Raw genomic sequence first — 22006 nt, forward strand, 5'->3', positions numbered from 1 at the left:
TGCTTTTTGCTGGGTGTCTCATCATTTTGCCCATAGCATGTATGGGCATCGCAAAAGAAAGCCTTGAAGGGAAATTGCATGCAAAGCACCAGACTCACTGTTCTCTATTCTTCTCTCTGGGCTCTTAAGCCCTCAGATATTGGCTGCCCAATCCTTAAACTCCAATTTCTGTCTCCCTAAGTCCAGTGAGACAGCCATAAGCTGGAGCTCCCTCTGTCTCTAGGTCCCACATGGTGAATTTGAGAATACCTTGGGGTAAGCAAAGATTTTGGGACAAAACACTAATCATAGTGGGCAAACTGGAAATAACCTCAATGATTATTAATAAAAGAATGGCTAAAATAACTTGCAGTCTATGTATATTTCACAGTATATTATGCAACCAATAAAAAGAAAGAGTTATGTCTAGATGCCTTGTTATGCAAACATACTCATGGTATAGGGTAATGGTGCATAGTGTTGCTAAGTGAAGAAAAGTTTATAAAAGTGATTCCGTTTGCAAATTAAAAAAAAATTATTCTAAAAGTCTGTAAATAAATACACCAAACTATTCATAGTAATTATGCCGGTGGATAGGATTATAAAAGAATCATTTTCTGTATCATTTTGTTTCCAATATACAAGAATTATATATTTTATAATTAGGATAAACAGTGAAATAAAGTTGATACATTTCTTTAAGAAAAAAGTAACATTTGGACTACAAGTCATATATACCCTCTGGAATGTAAGCTTGATGAAAGTAGGGACTTTTTAAACATATGAGGCTGGATTCCCAGCACCTAGAACAGTGTGAGTTTCAAAATGGGCACTTAGTATAATATTGGTCAAATGAATGAGTATGTCCAGAAGTATTTGACGTGAATGTTAAGACACTGGAGCTATCTTCCTATATCTAGTAATCTCCAAAAGAGCAATACATGTGGTATTATGGGAAAATATTTTAAGGGGCTCAGTCAGTTAAGTGTCCAACTTCAGCTCAAGTCATGATCTCACGGTTCATGGGTTCAAGCCCCACATTGGGCTCTGTGCTGACAGCTCAGAGCCTGGAGCTTGGAGCCTGGAATCTGCTTTGGATTCTGTCTCCCTCTCTCTCTGCCCTTGCCCCACTCATTCTCTCTCTCTCTCAAAAACAAATAAACATTAAAAAATTTTAATATCATGGCCTGTTTTGTTTCTGTGTGTGTGTATGTGTGCTCTGTATTATTCCATTTCAATAAGGACTGTACCAGAACTTTGAGCACCCAATAAATATTAACTAAATAATTGTTCAGTAATTGGTATTTCAGGGGTGCCTGGGTGGCTCAGTTGGTTGAGTGTCTGACCCTTGATTTCTGTTCAGGTCATGATCTCAAGGTTTGTGAGATCGAGCCCCACATCAGGCTCCATGCTGCCATGGCAGATGGCATGGGATTCTGCTTGGGATTCTCTCTCTTGCCCTTTCTCTCTTCCCCTTCCTCACTCACATGCACTCTGTCTCTCTCTGTCTCTCAAAATAAGTAAAAATAAAAACTTAAAAAGAAAACTTTTAACAATTGGTATTTCATTACTTATTGTCAGTGATAAAAATGATGACCTGGTATTTAAGGATGTAAACTTTACTCCTATTTTATTTTAGCAATATTAAATTTAAAGTTTTTTTATTTCTTTTTAAACAGTTTATTTATTTTTGACAGAGACAGAGCATGAGTGGGGAGAGGCAGAGAAAGACAGAGACAGAATCTGAAGCAGGCTCCAGGCTCTGAGCTGTCAGCACAGAGCCCAACGCCGGGCTCGAACCCATGAACCGTGAGATCATGACCTGAGCCGAAGTCGGTTGCTTAACCAACTGAGCCACCCAGGCACCCCTTAGCAATATTAAATTTAGTAGAGAGTCAAATTCCAATCTAGTTAAGTGACAATAGATGGACTTATGATTCCTTTTACATTCTCTATGTGCCATGTCATAATATTTTCAATATAGGATACACAGAAGACTAGTGATATAACAATAAAATTTTCAATGTATTTTCTGGGGAGGGGGTTATTTATTTTTTTAATATATGAAATTTATTGTCAAATTGGTTTCCATACAACACCCAGTGCTCATCCCAAAAGATGCCCTCTTCAATACCCATCACCTCCCCTCCCCTCCCTCCCACCCCCCATCAACCCTCAGTTTGTTCTCAGTTTTTAAGAGTCTCTTATGCTTTGGCTCTCTCCCACTCTAACCTCTTTTTTTTTTCCTTCCCCTCTCCCATGGGTTTCTGTTAAGTTTCTCAGTATCCACATAAGAGTGAAAACATATGGTATCTGTCTTTCTCTGTATGGCTTATTTCACTTAGCATCACACTCTCCAGTTCCATCCACGTTGCTACAAAGGGCCATATTTCATTCTTTCTCATTGACATGTAGTACTCCATTGTGTATATAAACCACAGTTTCTTTATCCATTCATCAGTTGATGGACATTTAGGTTCTTCCCAAAATTTGGCTATTGTTGAGAATGCTGCTATAAACATTGGGGTACAAGTGCCCCTATGCATCAGTACTCCTGTATCCCTTGGGTAAATTCCTAGCAGTGCTATTGCTGGGTCATAGGGTAGGTCTATTTTTAATTTTCTGAGGAACCTCCACACTGTTTTCCAGAGTGGCTGCACCAATTTGCATTCCCACCAACAGTGCAAGAGGGTTCCTGTTTCTCCACATCCTCTCCAGCATCTATAGTCTCCTGATTTGTTCATTTTAGCCACTCTGACTGGCATGAGGTCATATCTGAGTGTGGTTTTGATTTGTATTTCCCTGATAAGGAGCGACGTTGAGCATCTTTTCATGTGCCTGTTGGCCATCCGGATGTCTTCTTTAGAGAAGTGTCTATTCATGTTTTCTGCCCATTTCTTCACTGGGTTATTTGTTTTCCGGGTGTGGAGTTTGGTGAGCTCTTTATAGATTTTGGATGCTAGCCCTTTGTCCGATATGTCATTTGCAAATATCTTTTCCCATTCCGTTGGTTGCCTTTTAATTTTGTGGGTTGTTTCCTTTGCTGTGCAGAAGCTTTTTATCTTCATAAGGTCCCAGTAGTTCATTTTTGCTTTTAATTCCCTTGCCTTTGGGGATGTGTCAAGTAAGAGATTGCTACGGCTGAGGTCAGAGAGGTCTTTTCCTGCTTTCTCCTCTAGGGTTTTGATGGTTTCCTGTCTTACATTCAGGTCCTTTATCCATTTTGAGTTTATTTTTGTGAATGGTGTAAGAAAGTGGTCTAGTTTCATTCTTCTGCAGGTTGCTGTCCAGTTCTCCCAGCACCATTTGTTAAAGAGACTGTCTTTTTTCCATTGGATATTCTTTCCTGCTTTGTCAAAGATGAGTTGGCCATACGTTTGTGGGTCTAGTTCTGGGGTTTCTATTCTATTCCATTGGTCTATGTGTCTGTTTTTGTGCCAATACCATGCTGTCTTGATGATTACAGCTTTGTAGTAGAGGCTAAAGTCTGGGATTGTGATGCCTCCTGCTTTGGTCTTCTTCTTCAAAATTACTTTGGCTATTCGGGGCCTTTTGTGGTTCCATATGAATTTTAGGATTGCTTGTTCTAGCTTCGAGAAGAATGCTGGTGCAATTTTGATTGGGATTGCATTGAATGTGTAGATAGCTTTGGGTAGTATTGACATTTTAACAATATTTATTCCAACAGAATTTTCAACAACAGCGACAAAAAACTTGTTTACCCTCCCAGGCCTTTTGTTTTAAAGAAAAACATTGTTTACTGCATATTTTTTTAAAGCAGAGATGAAAACACTTGATATGTACAGACTACAGGGAATCACAACAACATGTATATAAAGAGACCTTAAAGATGACCAATTCCAAGTTCATTCATTTTATATAAGAGACCCTTATAACAATAGAGGTTCAGTTATCTACATACAGTGAGGGAATTCAGTGTCCTCAGGCCTTAGGGTCCCAGAGTGAACAGTTGGGACATTTTTAATAATAAATACAACAGAACTAAAAGGCAACCTACGGAAAGGGAGAAGATATTTGCAAATGACATACCTGATAAAGGGTTAGTATCCATAATATATAAAGAACTTATAAAACTTCACAGCCAAAAAAAAATAATCCAATTAAAAATGGGCAGAAGACATGAATACACATTTTTCCAAAAAGACATCCAGATGGCCAACAGACACATTAAAAGATGCTCAAGGGGCACCTGGGTGGCTCGGTCAGTTGGGTGTCTGACTTTGGCTCAGGTCATGATCTCACAGTTTGTGAGTTTGAGGCCTGTGTCTGACAGTTCAGAGCCTGGAGTCTGCTTCTGATTCTGTGTCTTCCTCTCTCTCTGCCCCTCTCCCGCTCACACTCTGTCTCTCTTTCCCTCTCTCTCTTAAAATAAATAAATAAATAAATAAACATTAAAAAAAGATGCTCCATATCACTGATCATCAGGGAAACACAATTCAAACCCACAATGAGATATCACCTCACACCTGTCAGAATGGCTAAAATAAAAAACACAGGAGAGGTGCCTGGGTGGCTCAGTCAGTTAAGTGTCCAACTCTTGATCTCAGCTTAGGTGTTGATCTCAGGGTTGTGAGTTCAAGCCCTGTGTTGGGCTCTGCACCAGGCATGAAGCCTATCCAAAAACAAAACAAAACAAAACCTCAAAACAAGAAACAACAGGTGCTGGCAAGGATGTGGAGGAAAAGGAACTCTCTTGCACTGTTGGTGGAAATGCAAACCGGTGCAGCCACTTTGGAAAACAGTATGGAGGTTCCTCAAAAAGTTAAAAATAGAACTACCCTACAACGCAGCAATTGCACTACTCGGTATTTACCCAAAGAATACAAAAACGCTACTCAAAGGGATCATGCACCCCTATGTTTATAGCAGCATTATCCACAACAGCCAAAGTATGGAAAAGAGCTCAAGTTCAAGTGTCCACTGTGGAAACAGCCCAAGTGCCTATCGATAGATGAATGGATAAAGAAGATGTGGCGCATATATATATATATATATATATATATATATATATTGCCATAAAAAAGTATTGCCATTTGCAATTGCATGGATGGAGCTAGAGAGTATTATGCTAAGCGAAATAAGCCAGTCAGAGAAAAACAAATACCATATGATTTCACTCATATGTGGAATTTAAGAAACAAAACAAACAAGCAAAGAGAAAATAAAAAGAAAGAGGCAAACCAAGAAACAGACTCAACTATAGAGAACAAACTGAGGGTTACCAGAAGGGAGGTTGGTGGGGAAATATCTGGGTGAAATAGGTGAGGGGATTAAGGAGTACACTTTTTGTGGGGCACTGGGTGGGCTCAGTCAGTTAAGCGGTTAAGCATCTGACTTTGGCTCAGGTAATGATCTCACAGTTCATGAGTTCAAGCCCTGTGTCAGGCTCTGTGCTGACAGCTCAGAGCCTGGAGACTGCTTCGGACTCTGTGTCTCCCTCTCTCTCTGCCCCTCTCCTGCTCACACTTATTCTCTCCCTCTCAAAAATGAATACACTTCAAAAAAAAAAAAAGAGTACACTTGTGATGAGCACCAGGTGTTGTATGAAGTACTGAATCACTATATTATACATCTGAAACTAATATTACACTGTGTATTAACTAACTGGAATTTTTGTTTTAATTTTTTTTAAGGTTTATTTATTTTTGAGACAGAGAGAGACAGAGCATGAATGGGGTAGGGGCAGAGAGAGAGGGAGACACAGAATCTGAAGCAGGCTCCAGGCTCTGAGCTGTCAGCACAGAGCCCGACGCAGGGCTCGAACTCACAAACCGCTAGATCATGACCTGAGCTGAAGTCAGACACTCAGACACTCAACTGACTGAGCCACTCAGATGCCCCTAAGGAACTGGAATTTTTTTTTTAAAAACTTAAAAAATAAAAGCAAAAATCAACAGAAACAAAAATACGATTTGACTTTAAATCATTCAGAATAGTTCAATTATTTCATACTTTTGTTTTGACATATATTCTAAAATACCATATAGCAAAAGTTTTAAATTCTATGTTAGTGCAAGTTGGTGAGTATACAAATATGTGTTTCTTTGTTGTTGTCTTTTTATTTTTTTTTAAGTTTATTTATTTATTTGGCGTGCAGAGGGACAGTGAGAGAGGGAGAGGGAGAGAACCCCAAGCAGGCTCCTGTCAGTGCAGAGGTCAATGTGGGGCTCTAACTCACAAACCATGAGATCATGACCTGAGTCAAAGTTGGACACTTAACCCATTGAGCCATCCAGGCACTTCTGTTGTTGTCTTTTTAATTTAAGTCCATAATTACAAACATACTGTTTTACCTACACAGCTCTCCTGAATTATAGTAAGTCCACCATCATATAGAAAAATATTCAATATGAAGAAGGATCATTTTATATAAATTAACTCATTAGTAAACTCCTAGACAACCAAATGGTATGATGGATTGGGCTATGGTCTGTGGCATGCAGAACATTGTTTTCAACTGATCTGCTGAGTGAAATACAAATGGAGGCATTACAATGAATCAAGAGGAAATGATGACACTTTGGATATCACAGCAACAGCTTCTCTAGAAAGGCTTTAGGATTATAAATACATTCCAGTTGATACCCAAGATAACACTTTGCAAAGGATACAGAACTAGAAAATGTTCAGAGAAAGTGACCAAGATAGTGAGAATTTTCTTGTTGTTCTGAATGGTGTCATTTCCCCCCATACTATGGTGTTTATTCTTTAAATGGTATTTAGGAAATAGTGAATTCTGTATATCAATTTTATACCTTGTCATATTACATAAAAACCTATTTTTTAGTTCTAATAATTCTTCAGTTTGATTCCCTTGAATTTTTCTAGATATATAATCAAATAGTATACATAAAACAATTTCATTTCTTCCTTTCCAATATGTATAGCTCATCTTTTATTTTCTTACTGCATTGGCTAGAAGTTCTGGAAGAACACTTTAGCAAGCATATGGAGGATGATTATGAGTAGGTGTACTTTTCTGGCTCCTTAACACGCACAGATTAGCCTTAGTAATGAGAGTTTATTCTAAAAATAAATGGTAACTTTATATAGCAAGGAAGGGAAGTTTCCTAATTTCTTGTATAATATCTCGAGTCCTTTGGAAGCAACCAATCTGGGGCACTCCTCTTGGACAGAGTTTTAAGCCATGAATACCCTGAGGCATCGACTCCCTTTCAGTCCAGTATTGCAGAGTTGCACTGGGCTTATAAAATAAGACTGGACTGTGGTCCAGTCTGTAGTGGCCAGGAGGAAAGAGGTGATTTTACTCGTTCACACAGAACATGAGTCACAGCCTCCCTGCCTCCACAGCTTTGCAAAGGTATAATTGATATGCAATAAACTGCATATATTTAAAGTGTACAATTTGATAAGTTTTTGTAAACCACTCCTAAAGCCGTCACCACAATTAAGATAATGAACATATCCATCATCCTCCAACTTTTCTTCATGCCCCTTTATAATTCTTCCCTTCCTTCCCCTCTCATTTCCATTCCCAGGCAACCACGGATCTGCTTTCTGTTCCTATAGGTCAGTTTGCATTTTTTAGTTTTTATAAATGGAGCTCTACTGGACTCTCCTTTTTTGGAGGGGAGTGTCTGGCTTCTTTCACTCAAGATAATTATTTTTGATATTCATCCATATATGTTTATATATTTATTAATGCATATATCAGTAGTTGTTTCTTTTTACTGCTGAGTAGTATTCCATTGTATGAATAAACCACAATTTTTTTATCTGTTCTCGTACTGATGAACATTTAGGTTGTTTCCAGTTCTTGGCTGTTACAAATAAAGCTGCTATGTACATTCATGTATAAGTCATTATGTGAACATATGTCTTCATTTCTCTTGGAGAAATACCCAGGAATAGAATAGCTGGAGTAGGTTTATGATTAACTTTTAAAGAAACTGCCAAATTATTTTTTTTCTTTCTTTAAAATTTTTTTAACGTTTATTTATTTTTGAGAGACAGAGACAGTGACAGAGCATGAGCAGAAGAGGGGCAGAAAGAGAGGGAGACACAGAATCCAAAGCAGGCTCCAGGCTCCGGGCTGTCAGCACACAGCCGGACGTGGGGCTCAAACTGACAAACCCTCAGATCATGACCTGAGGGTCATGATCACTCAACTGTCACTCAACTGACTGAGCCACCCAGGTGCCCCCAAATTATTTTTCAAAGTGGTTTAACTATTTTGTATTCCTACCAGCTCTGTGTGAGGTTCTGCTTACTCCACATTCCCTTCAATACTTGGTATGTCCAGTCTTTTAATTCACCATTTATTTATTTGTTTACTTATTCTATTACACGCATACTGGTATATCACTGAGTTTTTGACTTGCATTTCTCTAATGCAGAGTTTCTCAACCTTACTACTATTGACATCTTAGACCAAATAATTCTTTGTGTGGGGGCCTGTCCTGTGCATCCCTGGCCTCTACTCACTACATGCCAGTAGTACCCTTGAATCCAGTTGTCACCATCAAAAATGTCTCCAGACGTTGCCAAATGTCTCTGGGGTGTAGAGGCAAAATTGTACCCAGTTCAAAGATTGCGCTAAGTGGGCACCTGGGTGGCCCAGTTGGTTAAGTGTCTGACTTTTTATTTCTGTTCAGGCCATGATCTTGCAGTTCTTGAGATGGAGCCCCACATTGGGCTCTGTGCTGACAGCACAAAACCTGCTTGGGATTCTCTCTCTCCCTCTCTCTCTGCCTCATCTGTGTGCACGCTGTCTCTCAAAATACAAAAATAAACATTAAAAAAAAAAGATTAGCAGCTAACGATATTGAGCACCTTTTCATGTGCTTATTTGCCATTGACATATTTTCCATGGTAAAGTATATTTCAAATCTTTTGCTCATTTTTAAATTGGATTGTCTTGATATTGTTGAGTTGTGAGAGTTCTTACATATTCTAGGTGCAAGCCATGTGTTGGATATATGTTTGAAAATATTTCCCCTATCCTATGCCTTCCCTTTTCATTTTTAGAACATTGTGTTTTGGAGAGCAAAAGTTCTTAATTTTGATAAAGTCCAATTTATTATTTTTTAGTTTGTATTTTTAATATTATACTTAAGAAAAGTTGCCAAATTAAATGTAAATGAAGTTTTCCTCTGGAAGTTTTATGGTTTTATCTATTATATTTAGGTATATAATTGATTTTGAGTTAATTTTATAGGGGGTATGAGGTAAAGTTGAGGCCCACTTTTTATTTTTTTTATTTTTACTTTTGTTTTTTTTAAGTAGGTTCCATGCCCAATGTGGGGCTTGAACTCACAACTCAAAGATCGAAAGTCACGTGCTCCGCTGACTGAGCAAGCCAGGAGCACTTTTTAAATGTGGATAATCAACTGTTCCAGCACCTGTGTTGGAAACATTATCCTTTCTCTATAGAATCACCTTGGTAGCTTCATTGAAAATCAATTGTATATGTGTGTGTCTCTTTCTGGACTCTCCATTCTGTCCCATTTGTCTCTTCATTATCTTTATACCAATACCACACTGTCTTGATTACTGTAGGTTTATAATAAGTTTGGAAATTAGATAGTATAAGTCTCCAACTTTGTTCTTTTTCACAGTTGTTCTGCATACTAGATCCTTCACACCTGTGTAAATTTAGAATCAGTTTGTCAATTCCTACAAAAAAGCTTGTGGAGATTTTGACTGGAGTGGTGTTTAATCTGTAGATGAGGGGAGAACTGACATTTTAAGAATACTGACTCTAATCCAGTATTATGGTTCATTACTTCCATTCATTTAGATTTTCTTTAATTTCTCTCAGAAGTGTGTGGTAATCTTTAACACTAAAAAGTTTTTTAACAAAAAGTTTTTAACAGGTCAAAAATAAGTATTTTATATTTTTGATGTCATATAAATGGTATCTCATAAATGTAAATTACTTGTCATTCACTGCTCATACAGGAAAATATGATTCATTTTTAAGTTGATTTTTTTCTTAGTTTTTTCTTTTAGCGTTTATTTATTTTTGAGACAGAGAGAGACAGAGCATGAATGGGGGAGGGGCAGAGAGAGAGGGAGACACAGAATCTGAAGCAGGTTCCAGGCTCTGAGCTGTCAGCACAGAGCTCGACGCGGGGCTCGAACTCATGGACCATGAGATCATGACCTGAGCCGAAGTCAGATGCTTAACCGACCAAGCCACCCAGGCGCCCCTAAGTTGATTTTTTTATCTTGCAAACGGGATATTCTCACTAATTAGTTCTTTCAGTTCTTTCATTATAGATTGTTTAGAATTTTCTATATAGACAAACATGTCACCTATGAATAAAGACCGTTTTACTTTTTTCTCTTTCCAACTGTCATGCTTTTTATTTTTCTAGCGTTATATTAAATAGAACTATTAAATTGAATAGTTGTTGGAGTCTGTCAGCTTGTTCTGTTGAGATAATCACATTTCTTTTTTATTCTGCTCACATAATGAATTACATTGATTGGATTTTAAATATTGATCCAACCTTGCATTCTTGGAATAAACCCCAGTGGTCAGAGTGTGTTGTGATTTTTAATATATTGCTGGATGCAATTTGTTAAAATTTCATTAAGAATTTTTGCATCTGTGTTAGGGATATTGGCCTGTAGTTTTACTTTCTTATAATATTTTTGTCTGGTTTTAGGATCACGATAATTTTAGCCTCATAAATTGAGTTGGGAAGAGTTCCCTCCTCTTCGATTTTTGGAAGTAATTGTATAGAAGTGGTATTATTTCTTAGTTAAACCTTTGGTAAAACTTACCATCTAGGCCTAGAATTCTCTTTGTGAGAAAGTATTAAAGTACAAATTTAATTTCTTTAATAGATATATGTCTAATTGTGTTCTCTATTTCTTGTTCAAGTAGCTTTGATAGTTTATATCTTTGAAAAAATTTGTGTATTTCATTTAAGTTGACAAATTTATTAGTATATAATTGTTCATAATATTATTATCCTTTCAATAGGATTGGTAATGATACCCTCTCATTTTTTTTTTTATACTGGTAACTTGTATCTTCTCTTTTTATCTCCTGTTCTATTTGGTTAGAAGATTATCAATTTTATTGATCTTTTCAAAGAACCAACCATTAATTTTATTGATTTGGCAAAGATTTTTTGGATAGGACACCAAAAGTATAATCCATAAAATTAAAAAGTTGATAAATTGGATTTTATAAAAATTAAAAACTCTGCCCTGCAAAAGGCACTGTTAAAAGAAAAAGAAGACAACCTAAGGACTTGTAGTAACATTTGCAAATCACATATCTGGTAGAGGACTTATATCCAGAATATATAAGGAACTCTCAAAATTCAATAATAAGAATATAAACAACCCAATAAAAATGGGCAGGAGAAAGTGTCCACTAATAGATAAATGGATAAAGAAAATGTGAATATATAGATAATGAAATATTAGCCATGAAAAAGAATGAAATCTTGCCATTTGTGATAACAAGGATGGACCTAGAAGGTATTATGCTAAGTGAAATAAGTCAGAGAAAGAGAAATACTATATGACATCACTTATATGTGGAATCTAAAAAACTAAGGAACAAACAAAACAAAACAGAAATAGACTCACAGATACACAAACATGGATACCACTGGTTACCAGAAGGGAAGGGGATTGGAAGGGCCAGTAATATATGTGCAGGGGATTAAGAGGTACAAACTTCCACTTACAAAATAAATAAGTCATGGGATATAATCTACACCGTAAAGAATATAGTTATAATATTGTAATAGCTTTGTAAGGTAACAGATAGTAACTAAATTTATCATGGGGATCATTTCATAATGCAGAAAAATATTGAATGAGTATGATCTACACCTGAAACTAATAGGATATTGTAGGTCAATTATACTTCACTTTAAAAAAAGAAATATTTATTTCTTTTAAATAAACTTTCCAACAGAAATGTTCCTAAGCCTCAAAAGAAACCTAACAAGATATAACGGATAGCATGTTCTCATCAATCTAGCTATGTGACCTTAGAGAGTTTAAAATCGATGACCTCACTTTTTTCTTCTGCAAAATGGGAATAGTAGTAACTACCTTAAAATGTTGTAAAAATTAGACTTTGTGCATATATATCAGCATCTGTATATATTAAGTCCCTGTCATAGGTCCTAGTTCCTGGGAACTAGGTGGTAGCAATCAAAACCTTCTTGTGCTTATAATTACAGTGATTTCTTTATATAGTGCCTCCCTCATTAGACAATTGGTTCCTTGAAGATAGATACCATGCCTCTGAATTCATTTCTGTATCCTATCCCCATTCCCAATTAACTAATGTATTGCAAAGTGCCCGGTACTTAGAAAGCCTTTTTTCTGTTTGTTTTCATTTTAATAAAAGTAGCCTAGGAGTGCCTGAGTGGCTCAGTCAGTTGAGCATCCACTCTTGATTTTGGCTCAGGTTATGATTCTAGGGTCCTGGAATCAAGCCCCACAATGGGGGCTCTGCACTGAGCATGGAACCTGCTTGGGATTCTTCTCTTCTCTTCTCTCTCTCTCTCTCTCTGTCTCTCCCCTTTGCCCCTCTTCTCTACTTGCATGCTCGCTCACTCTCTCTAAAATAAAATAAAATAAAATAAAATAAAATAAAATAAAATAAAATAAAAATAAAGTTGCCTAAATGTATTCAATTTTTAAAAAATGGGTGAAAGATTTGACACTTTACCAAAGAGAAATATAAGCATATGTAAAGATGCACAATATTTTTAGTTGTAGGGAAAGGCAAATGAAAACCGTAATGATATGCCCTGCACACCTATTAGAAGGGTTAAAATAAACACATTGTAAATGACAAGTGCTGGCAAAGTCTTGCCACCTATTGCTGGCAAAAAATGCCAATGTTACAGCTGCACTGAAAACGGTTTGGCTATTTCTTATAAACTTAAATATGTGCCCCACGTGCCCCAGCAACTCCACTCTTACGTATTTACTCGAGTGAACCGAAAGCCTTTCTTTACACAAAATGTGTATACACACATTTACAGAAGTCTTATTAATAATAACCAATAACTGGAAACAGCCCAGATATCCTTCAATCAGTGAGTGGATGAAATGGAACACTACTCAACAATAAAAGGAATAAATGATTGATTCAGTGGATCCTAAACAGAATTTGCTAACTGAAAGAAGTCAGACCTAAAAGGTTACATTTTGTATGATTCCATTTACATGACATTCTAGAAAAGGCAATCTATAGGCACTGTTAGGATAAGTGGTTGCCAGGAGTTAGGGGGGTTAAGTACAAAGTGACATAGCACAAGGGCATTTTTAAGGTGATGGAACTGTTCTTTCCGTTGCTGAGCTGATAGGTACATGACTCTTTGCACTTTTTAAAAACCTACAGAACAATCCACCAAAATTAATGAATCCCACTCTATGTAAATAAGAAATAGAATGTGGGAGGGCAATTCAAGATAAAATGCAACATTTTGGCAAGTGATTCTAATTGCATTACAAATTAATCTAATTGCGTTATACACGAGTAACCACGTTGAAAGGTTGAGTAAGAAAGGAACTGACCTAAGGAGCTTTGGAAAACAGTGTTTTAACTGGATATTGTAAGGCTAATCAAAAAATTTCCAAAACACTGTGCTCAGGGCGCCTGGGGGCTCAGCTGGTTAAGTGTCCAACTTCGACTTCTGTCATGATCTCACGGTCTGTGAGCTTGAGCCCTGCATCAGGCTCTGTGCGGTAGCTCAAAGCCTGGAGACTGCTTTGGATTCTGTGTCTCCTTCTCTCTTTACCCCTCCCCACCCTCGTGCTCTGTCTCTTTGTCTGTCTCTCTCTCTCTCAAAAATAAATAAACATTAAAACACACACACACACACACACACACTGTACTCTAGTTGGTAAACTTACTTCTCTGGGGTATTAGTGAAACTACTTAAACTATTTGAATCATGCATACTGATTTGGGATAAATAAGTAAGTCTCTTGTAGATAAAGCAAGCCAGGTTTCTCGCTGGCAAAGAAAGTTATAAATAAGCACAAATAGTTATAAATAAGCTGGATTGGAATTGAAAGTATCAGTATGAACTCATGTGCTGTTTTGTTTTTAATTATATATACAGTTAGACAGGTACAGAAATAAATGCAGACATGTATGGATAAATGGATTAGTAAACATACATACATTTCCTACTCCGTCCACTGATAGGGCCTAGAAGCAGTGATATCCCAGTTATAATGGCCACAATCAGTTGGTTTCTAAACACCATCCTTCAACAAAAAGACAGCTCTTTGGAGAAGTTGGTTCTAGTGCTGGAATACGTGAGATGGGTCTAGAGCATCTTGTGATGCCAAAGCTCCTAAAAATAAATAAATAAATAAATAAATAGGCACAGAAATAAACACAATGTGGTATATACTAAAATGGAATATTAGTTAACCTTATAAAGGAAAGACATTTCAACACACACTACAACATGGATGAACCCTGAGAAAATCATGCTAAGTGAACCCAGCCAGACACAAAAGGACAAATACTGTATGATTTGCCTTATATAAAGTACCTAGAGTAGTCAAATTCATAAAGTAGAATGCTGGGTTCCAGAGGCTAAAAGGAGGAGAAGATGGAAGTTATTGCTTAATATGTTTGTAGTTTCAGTTTCAGAAGATGAAACAGTTATAAAGATGGATGATGGTGATGGTCGCACAACAATGTGAACACACTTAATGCTACCAAACTATGTGCTTAAAATAGTTACAATGGTAAATTCTATGTTATGCATTTTTTACCACAATTAAAAAAAATAAGTTTATGAAGCAACTAACGTGAGGACTGATTTTAGAAAATGTTTTGCCAAAGTTCATGGTTATTTATATGTTTAAAATTCTGCTGTAAATAATAAATTATACTCAAATTCCACCCTGAAAAAAATCACAGAAGTCAACCTGAAAAGAATACCCAATGGCTAAATACAGAACAATTTGAGAATGAAAATAATGAAAAAATTGAATTTTAAGTCAAAGAATAGAATAAATATCCATGAGTCAATACTGATATAAATAAATAAGTAAATAAGTGGAGAAGAAGGGAAAACTTTTTTCTGCAAGAGAATTCCAATTAATAAGTGTATAGGTAATAAGGAAAATGGGAAATCTCCATTAGAACATCACAGTAATAAAAGCTGCCAGTAGGAACAACCAGTGGAAGCTAAAATGAATGAACAAAGGTTTAAGAGGAAATGGCATATTTGCATTAAGTATCAAAGTGTCTCCTTCCAAATACTGTTGATTAGAAAGTGAAAGAGAGAAATCTAGTAGACATCACCCTTCTCAAGGGATCAAGATTAACATCATAGGATGTGTGTGCTTCCTGATATGATCTGAGAAGTGCACATACCTCAGTGACATTCTTCCTCCAAAGATATGGCCTCACTCTAACCATGAGAAAGTATCAGTAAAACTAAATTGAGAATCATTCTATAAACTACCTGACTAGTATCCTAGTACTAATAACAAGGTAAAGGAAGGAACAGGGAAAATTGAGGAGCAATCACAGATTGAAGGTGACTAGGGAGACACAAGTGTTATGTACAATCCGGGATTCGATCCTGGAACAGAAAAAAGGATGTTGGTGGAAAGACCAGTGAGATCCAAATAGCATCTGTATCAGGGTTCAGCAATGTCAGTGTCTTTGTTTTGATCATTGTACTATCATTATGTAAGATGCTAGCATTGGAGGAAGCTGGTTGAGCTCTCTGTTCTATTTTTATAATTTCCCTGTAAGTATAAATTTATTTCAAAATTTATCTCAAAATAAAAGATTAAAAAAAAAAAAAAAAAGAAGACTGAAAATACCAAGTCAGGGCAAGGAGTATACATTCTTGCAACCCCCTTGGGAATCTTTTTGGTATTAACTAATAAAGGTGAAAACCTACATATTCTATAATTTAGCAATTACACTTCTAGGTATATAGGATAGAAATTCATATATACGTGAACCAAAAAACAAGTACAGCAATGTTCATAGCAGCATTATTTATAATTGTGAAGGAATGTAAATAATCCAAATGTCCAGCAACTGAAGAATAAAAAAAATGTGGCATCTTTGTATACTGGAAATGAAGTAACTACAGACAGCAATGTAATTTTGAGGAAAAGAAATCAAATATAAAAGACTACATACGTTGATTCCTTTTATATAAAGTTCTAAAACAGGCAAAACAAATCTGTGGGATTACAAATGAGAATGATGGTTACCTTTGGGGAGAAGGGTGGGGTAGTAATTTGTAAGGGTTACAGGGGGACCTTTTGAGGTGTTGGTAATATTCAATTTCCTGCTAGTGGTAGTGATAACACAGAGTTTTTATTACATTTATTATAAATTACTGAATTTTACTCTTATGGTTTATTGAATTTGTACCCTTATGACCTTCTACAGGTCATATACTCTAAGAAAAAGATTTAAATATTAAGAAATAAAGGGCACCTGGGTGGCTCAAGTGGTTAAACAACCAACTCTTGATTTCAGCTCAGGTCATGATCTCAAGGTCATGATCTCAAGGTCATGAAACTGAGCCCTGCATCAGGCTCTGCACTGGGCGTGGAGCCTGCCTAAGATTCTCTCATTCTCTCCCTCCCTCCCTCCCTCTCTCTCTCTCTCTCTCTACCTCTGCCCCTCCCCTGCTTGTGTGCATGCACAGTCTCTCAAAAAATAAATAAAAATAATGATTTTTTTAAAAAGATTAAGAAATAAGTATACTTTAAAAAAATTATGTAACTGTGATCCACATTTAGTGCCTTGATTTGTGTTGGACAGATTTTCAAGGCTCAAGACAGGGAAGCCATTTTGGACACTTTTTCATGAAGACCTTAGAGTAGTATAGGTAGGGATGGGCAAGATGAAGCATGTTACAGAAATGACAAGGAAATAAAATTGGTAAGACTTAGTGTTTGACTGAAGGTGGTGAAAAATTTGGAACTTCATGCATTAAGCCATAAAAATCTAATGAATTTTTCTTAATTGGAAAGGAACAAGATGGAAGTGATATTTTTGAAATGTTAATCTGTGTGCCACTCATAGGATATGCTACCTCCTATAATAATCTTTTATTTTTAGATTTTTTTTAATGTTTATTTATTTCTGAGACAGAGCATGAGTGAGGGAGGGGCAGAGAGAGGGAGGGAGACACAGAATCAGAAGCAGGCTCCAGGCTCTGAGCTGTCAGCATGGAGCCCAATGCAGGGCTTGAACTCACAAACTGTGAGATCATGCCTGAGCCGAAGTCGGTCGCTCAACTGACTGAGCCACCCAGGTGCCCCTATAATCAATCTTTTTTAAGCCATGTCTCTGCTAGTAAGTAAATCACAAGCCTTTTGATGGAAAAGACCTGAATTTTATGTTTCCTTGTATATCTGGGGCTTAACTTTATGGTACACTACAGTGAATTTATTATTGTCTAACAAACACATATGATGATGATGTGCTACTGGACTGTGAACAGACAAGAAAACATCTTTGAAAATACATGAAGAAAATTACATTCAAACACCTATTACAATTTAAAAAAACTCTTACTATGTCATAAACTCTTATTTAAACTTGATAAATACACAGAGGGATATTTTAGTAACCTAATGAAAAATTATATACCTCAAAGCACTAGCTAGTCTTATTCTCAATAGTGAAGCAAGAGGGGCCGTCATAGTAAAAAAAAAGTAATAACACAAGGGACAACTATTAATCATCATGAGTATTTATGATTGTTTCGTCAATGTAATGATATTTTCAAAAACAGATATAAATATTGGAAAAGAGACTACAATATCATTATTTGTAGGTTGATATGCTTACCCACCTGGAAAATTCTGAGAATTAAGCAAAAAGATACCAGAATAAAGGATTTCTAGAAGTTAGCCATCTTTCCTATTTATATTTTAGGCCACTTAAAAAAAAATAAATACAGATACATATAGATAAGTGGGTTAAATTATTTACCTTTTGAGAGATACAGTGAGAGTTGGGGAGAGGCAGAGAGAGATGGAGAAAGAGAGAATCCCAAGCAGGCACTGCCAGCACAGAGCCCGACACAAGGCTTGAAACTATGAAACGATGAGATCATGACCTGATCCAGAACCAAGAGCTGGGCGCTCAACCAAATGAGCCACCCAGGCACCTCAGCCATCTTTTGAGTCTAGTATAAATAGCACTTTCTCCATGAAGCCAAAGCCAAGGAAAGAAGCGATGGTGGCAACGGGAGCAAAAAGGAACCAACCTCATCACACTTGTCACCTATAATTTATACATTTATTATCATCCATTTATCTGACAAATATTTATCACCTCTCCCTCCGTGGCCCTTCCGTTTCCTCCCACATGAGACCACCAATCTCCAAAGCTTGGTGTTTATCCTCCTACCTTTCTCTATGCTCACACAAGCCAATTCTACGAGTCAGCTTCTGTGATGCAGTAACAGGGGTATGGGAGGGCTGCTAGTTGCATCTAGTATCTATTCTGTCCACTGGTCATGGTAATAGAATTTTAATCTGTGCATATGCCACTAAAGACTATATTTCTCAGGCTTCCTTGCAGCTAGATATGGCTGAACACTGAGTTCTGCCACTGGGATTTAAGTGTAATATGTACCTTCTAGCCATGTTCTTAAAAGAAAGGAACATGCCTTCCCCTTCCTGTTTCTCTTTCCCAATGACTGGAATGTGAATACGATGGGAAGAGTTGGAGAAGGCATGTTGGAGTTTGAGATGAGAGCTTTATGTTGAAAGTGACAGAACAATAAGATCAAAGGAACATAAACCTCCTGGTCCCCAACACCACTGAGCCACCTATTTATGTAAACTTTTATAAGGGAGGGAAACACTTTCATCGTGTTTGAACCACCATATGTTGACTGTTACTATGCTAACACAAATAATACAACTCTCGAACAAGACATGTTGTTCCCGGTTTTTAAGGAGCTCATGGTCCACCATGGAAGACAAACAAGTCATTAAAATGCTATTTTGTAAGTGCCATATTAGAGAAGGCACCAGGTACATGAAGCCCTTAAAGGGCAAAAAGCCTAGTCTACAGGGATATAATGTTTTTTATATGGCATCTGAAGGAAGGAAGCTGGAGTGGTATCTACTCAATCCTGCTTAAAAAAAAACTTCTCTAGGCTTCAGTGACAATACCCTTCTGAATTTCCTCCTCCTTCTATGGCTGATCCTTCTTTGTCCCTCCTCCCACACCAACTGACTTTTCCAAAGATTCTCGCATATATTCTCTCTCCGGGTGATCCCCTTCATTCCCATGATTATACACAGCACCTCAGTGCTGAATACCTGCTGAGTCCAGCCCTCTCTTTTGAGCTTTAGACTCATATATTTAATTGCCTACTTCACAGTTCCACCTGCATGTCTTACAAGCATCTCAATGCAGTATGCCAAAATGTGAACTCTTCTTTTCTTCCCTCCAACCCGCTCCTCCCACAGTCTTCTCCCTCTCAGTAAAGGTTATCACCATCCACCCAGTTTGCATGAGCCAGAAACTTGTGAGTCATTCTTGCCGCCTCCTTTCCCTTGCCTCCCACACCCAAAACATCACCAAGTGTGCTGATACATTTCCAAACACTCTGTCTCAAATCCATCCACTTTCTCCAGCCCCATCGCTCGCTACCACTCTGCTCTAAACTACTGTTAATCTCTCTTCTCACCAATGGCTGTTTTCTAAATGAGTCTCACTTCTTCTGTCCTCTCAGTCCCATTCTTCACATAATAGCCACTTCCGGATCTTTTAAAGGTACAAGTCAGACCTCTTAAATGTCCCTCAATGGATCCCATTGAATGTAAATTGAAATCCAAAATGCTTAACAGGAGGCACAGGTTTCTGCCTAAACTGCCTGGGCCAACTTTTCCAACCTAATCTCTTGACATTTACCTTTAGCTCCCCACTCACTTTTTTTTTTAATATGAAATTTATTGTCAAATTGGTTTCCATACAACACCCAGTGCTCATCCCAACAGGTGCCCTCCTCAATGCCCATCACCCATCCTCCCCTCCCTCCCACTCCCCATCAACCTTCAGTTTATTCTCAGTTTTTAAGAGTCTCTTATGGTTTGGCTCTCTCCCTAACTTTTTTTTTCCTTCCCCTCCCCCATGGTCTCCTGTTAAGTTTCTCAGGATCCACATAAGAGTGAAACCATATGGTATCTGTCTTTCTCTGTATGACTTATTTCACTTAGCATCACACTCTCCAGTTCCATCCACGTTGCTACAAAAGGCCATATTTCATTCTTTCTCATTGCCAAGTAGTATTCCATTGTGTATATACATCACAATTTCTTTATTCATTCATCAGTTGATGGACATTTAGGCTCTTTCCATAATTCGGCTATCGTTGAAAGTGCTGCTATAAACACCAAAGCTGAACTCTTTGCTGCCTCAGAGCTGCCCATTCTGTGGGGCAAGGTCTGCCCAGAACTCTTCCCGGCCCTCTCCTCAGGTCTTAGTTTACTACTTCCTCAGAGGACTTTCATATTCTCCAATCTAAATTATACCCCTCCATTTTCCTTTTGCATAGTACCTTGTTTTCCTGCCTGTGCAAGACTGCTCGTTGACTTCCCAAATCTACTCACCGTTTCTTTTGTAGTAATAGAATTTAGCTGTGCATATGGCTGCTCAGCTAAACTAGACTTCCCTCCTTTGCACCTAGATGTAGATATGTGACCATTTCCGCCAAGGGGAAATGCATGGATACGATGTGTACAAACACTGGGGCTTCCCTTTAAGTGACTGGGCTTCTGCTTCCCCGTCCCACGTACTGGGAATGGTGGGACCTAAAGGAGTCACCTTGGAGAGATGGAATCCATGTGTTCTATGGATGGTGGGGACACACTAATAACCTTGGCCTGCCTACTTACAGATGGTTACATGAGAAAAAAAATTTAATCATATTTAACTACTAGAATTTTGAATCTCTTTGTTATAGTCAAGGGACTTTGGATGGGATTTAAGTAGAGGAGTAAGGCCTGCTGGTAGCACATCCAGGAGGCCTGACACAATATGAGTGGTCTCCCATGGTATTACGCAGCACCGTGGGACTGCAAAGAAGTGACATAGGTCAGATGTTTTTAAACATTACTTGGGTTGCAATAGGAAAACTGATTGGATGAGAGCACACATTAAAGCAAAGAGGCCCAATAAATGGTGATTATAAGGTAGAGGAGAGAACCTCATGGATGAGCTTAAAACAGGGACAGAAAACAGAAGACAAATTCCTGAGATATTCTGAAAGATGGTCTCCAGAGGGCTTGGTGTTGACTGGGTGTGGCAGGCAAAGTCATTGCCCCCTAGGGATGCCAACGTCCTCATCCCAGGAACCTGTGAATATGTCACCTTACAAGGCCAAAAGGAATTTGCAGATGTGATTAAGTTAAGGCTCTTAAAAATAGACTCTTAACTGTAGAGAAGAAACTGATGGTTACCAGAAGGGAGGTGGGTGGGGGATGGGCCAAATGGGTGATAAGTAATAAGGAGGGCACTTGTACTGGGTGCTATATGCCAGTGATAAATCACTAAATCCTACACCTGAAGCTAACATTACTCTGTATGTTAACTAACTGGAATTTAAAGAAAAACTCAAAAAACAAAAAAGTTAAGGCTCTTGATAGGAGAAGACTATCCTGCTTACCAGGATGAACCCAGTGTCATCACAAGGATCCTTAAAGGAAGGAGGCATGGAAGGTCAGAGCCAGGAAGCAATGTCACAACTGAAGCAGAAGTTAGAGTGGGGGGCTCTGAAGATGGAAGGAAGGCTCCCTCCACAAGCCAAGGAATGTGAGCAACCTTGAGAATCTGCAAAGGTAAAGCAGAGGGTTCTTCTGTAAAGTCTACAGATGGAAGACACTTGAAGACACCTTGATTTTAGTTCAGTAACACCCATTTTGGACTTCAGACTTCTAGACTATAAGACAGTAAATTTGTGTTGCTTTGATCTGCTAAGTGTGTGGTAATTTAGTATCGCAGCAATAAGAAACGAATACAGTGAGTATGAGGGTA

General features: G+C 37.7%; 1 protein-coding gene across 1 annotated transcript in view; it reads right to left on the minus strand.

Annotated features, from left to right (window-relative positions):
* NEMP2 (nuclear envelope integral membrane protein 2) overlaps positions 1–22006 on the minus strand; it is a 267634-nt gene that overhangs the window by 38969 nt on the left and 206659 nt on the right. The window contains exons 14-15 of the transcript XR_008295489.1: positions 21639–21802; positions 14138–14312 (exon numbers count right to left, since the gene is read on the minus strand). The gene's annotated coding sequence lies outside the window, so the exon portion shown is untranslated. The remainder of the gene's footprint in view (positions 1–14137; positions 14313–21638; positions 21803–22006) is intronic.

The sequence above is a fragment of the Acinonyx jubatus genome, chromosome C1, assembly GCF_027475565.1.
Source record: "Acinonyx jubatus isolate Ajub_Pintada_27869175 chromosome C1, VMU_Ajub_asm_v1.0, whole genome shotgun sequence".
Classification (NCBI taxonomy): domain Eukaryota; kingdom Metazoa; phylum Chordata; class Mammalia; order Carnivora; family Felidae; genus Acinonyx; species Acinonyx jubatus.